The sequence below is a fragment of the Rattus rattus genome, chromosome 8, assembly GCF_011064425.1.
Source record: "Rattus rattus isolate New Zealand chromosome 8, Rrattus_CSIRO_v1, whole genome shotgun sequence".
Lineage (NCBI taxonomy): Eukaryota > Metazoa > Chordata > Mammalia > Rodentia > Muridae > Rattus > Rattus rattus.
In genome coordinates this window covers 15458044-15461398 of record NC_046161.1, presented here as the reverse complement: position 1 = coordinate 15461398, position 3355 = coordinate 15458044, and the positions used below count along the sequence as shown (strand labels likewise).

The 3355-nt window shown below is 31.3% G+C and overlaps 1 pseudogene; it reads right to left on the bottom strand.

Moving 5' to 3' along the window:
- Positions 1-2185: 2185 nt before the first annotated feature.
- Positions 2186-3140, bottom strand: LOC116907336 (annotated as a pseudogene).
- Between the last annotated feature and the right edge of the window lie 215 nt (positions 3141-3355).

Here is a 3355-nt window from a genome sequence, read left to right as displayed (position 1 = left end):
TGGGGGATAGGGAATAATATTTGAAATTTAAATGAAAAAACCCAATCAAAAAAAAAATCATGAACAATTCTTTGAGTTCCTTTCCAAATACCTTGCATTTGGTTATGAAAATGCTGTAAATATTTTTACTTTTATTTCAGTCTGTCTTCACATGAACATTCCATTATATTATTTATTGTTTTCCCCTAGTATATTTTAATATCTTCTATTTGTTCTGTATGTATTATGCTTCTTAGTATAGTGTTATTGCTGATTTTTCTGCTCCTGCCTACTTGATATTCTGCATGCACCTTAGCTCTAAATATGCATATCTTTTCTTATATTAGGAATTTTTCCATGTTTTGTTGAAAATTTTTGTCTCCTTTATATGACTCTTTTGTTCCTCTATAACTATTATTCAAAGGCTTACTTTTGTTATAGTTTTTACAAGTTCCAATTTGCTCTATTCTTGAATTTATTTTATTTTATTTTATTTTATTTTTGTGTTTGATATTTTCTGTTACTGCCTGATTCAAACACTCTACCCTGACTTTGAATGCAGACACGCTCACTTCAATCTGACTGAATCTACAAGTGAGCTCTTCCAAACTCTACATTGTCTTAAAACCTAGATGCCTTCACTTCCAGCTGACCCAATCCATTCATGATCTGTTCCTTCAATATTATTTTATTTGAACTACATACTGCTAGAGGACATGTGTACTATTGTGGCCAGTGTAAAAATCAGTATAAAGAACTCACCAAAACTAAAAATAATGTATCAAATCAATTAAATATATCATCCCTGCACATATATTCAGAAGATTCCTAGCTTTCATGAAGATCATTGCAAAACATTATTTTTGTACTATTGTTCATAAATCTAAAACAGAAGAGTGGATCAAAATGTTTTATAAATAGAATGTGGAATGACTTTTTATCTCTAAAAAACAATGTTATTGTATAGGTGATCAAAAGATCATAGAAAAATGGTAAAAGATAGTAAATTTCAGGGAAACATGTATTCATCATATCTGACAGTCCACTATCAAAATGTCATTTAAAGTATAATAAAACTATTGCAAGAACATAACAATCAAAATCTTCAGCATGTATTAAATTTCAGCATTTATTAGTGATAAAAGCAAATATGCAAACTGATATAAAGGTTTTTACATTTCTATGAAGAAAATAAACATAACTGAAATTATTATATATAAGAATGTATAACTTCCTTGTTCTCTTAGACTTAGTGAATATTTTATTTAATATTTTAATTAAACTACAAGTAAATATGAGTTACATAAGTACATAGTACAAAATGGCAGGAGTACTTTTATTGACTTTTCAGAACGTTTTCCACATTCAACCCCAATATCATACTAAATCTGGTTATTTAATTTTTTCTTTATACATGAGACATTCATACATATATAGTGAAACACAAGCATGTAAATTCCCCATTTTCACTTTACCTCCAGCAATTCTCCCTATAGCTTTCATTACATGTATTCCACACAATTTCCTGTCTCTATTCTAATAGCACATTGCATCCGATTAATGTTTCTTATAGGGATTGAGTTTAAGACAAACCACAGAGCTTTGAATTATTATTAGTGATCCTATAATCAAAAGTGAATAAGTTCCAGTACCCAAGAAACTTAATACTGCAAATAGTGGCTCTATGAAACTGATCTCAGCAACAAAACCATCAATTTTTAAAATTAAAAGTTCTTGTACAGTTATCAATAATTTCATAAACACATGCTGATTAATTATGTTAGTAAAATATTGAAAATTGATACTCTGTGTAATTAAACAACCATGCTTCCATTTGTACATAGGATAAAAGCATAACAACATAAAACAATCAAATTCAATTTTATCCAAAGTATATATTGCTGTATTGATTTGCATTTCATTGTATGAAAACCTGTGCAGAGCTAATTTTAATGGTATAGGCTTAGAAAACTGGCCATGTTGAAATATATTTTTAAATAATTTTAATGGCCACATATAGAAAACTGGCAACATGTAGGTCAGATAGGAACTGCAAGATACTTTTAGATTCATTATATATGCACATTAATTTTTGATTATATTACATTCGTAAGTTTTGATGGTTGCTACATTTTTATGTACTTATAACACTCTCAGTTATATGGCCCACAATTTAAGAAACAAAGGGATTGTATAGGCAGGTAGGTTATGCTATTCGACTGAAAAATTTTTGGAGAGCTTTCTTCATTTCCCTGTTCCTCAGGCTGTAGATGAAGGGGTTCATCATGGGAACAACCATAGTATACATTACTGAGGCCACCACACTTTCCATGGAAAAATTAGAAACTGTTGAACTAAGGTATACACCTATACCTGTTCCATAAAATAAGGAAACAACTGACAAGTGAGATCCACAGGTAGAGAAGGCTTTATATTTTCCCAACAATGATGAAACTTTAAAAATGGAGGAAATGATTTTATAGTAGGAATAAATGATTCCTGAGACAGGAAGGAAACCAAGAATGATTGTGAAGAGAAACCTGAATATGTTATTGATAGAGGTGTCAGAACAGGCAAGTTTTAGAAGTTCTGGAACATCACAGAAAAAATGAGGAATATTTATATTAGTGCAAAATTTTAGTTGTAATAGCATCAAGATGTTTGCCTGTGAATCCATGAGACTGATACAAAAATGACACTAAGACCAAACATTTACACAGACGAGGATTCAGAATGACTTGGTAGTGTAGAGGATGACAAATGGCAACCCATCTGTCATAGGCCATCACTGTGAGAAGTAGGCTGTCCATACATGCAAAAAGGAAGAAAAAATACACCTGAGTTAGGCAGGCTGCATAAGTTATAGATTTGTTATTGGTATGCATATTCATTAACATTTTGGGGATTGTGGTGCTACTAAAGCCCATGTCAGACAATGAAAGGTTGTAGAGGAAGAAGTACATAGGACTGTGGAGCTGGGAATCAGAGCTGATAGCCAAGATGATGAGCACATTTCCAAGCACAGTGAACAGGTATATGAGCAAGAATAGTAAAAATAAGATGGGTTGCAGTTCAGGGTCCTCTGAGAATCCAAGTAAAATAAATTCCAAGGTTCCTGTTATATTGTATGGTTCCATTTGGCTAGGATATCCTTTGAAAACAAACAAACAAACAAAAGACTGTTGTAATGAATTAAGTTTCATTTGGACAAATGGCTAAATGCATGGGTTTTCTTAATGTAGCACAATTCATAAAAAATCATTCATACCTGAGAACTGTTAAGGTATAGGTACAATTTATTCAGAAATAAAGTTCATGGGTTAGAGGCTTTGTCTTTAGTAGTTGCTTGGAGCATTTAATAAGTAGAATTCATGAT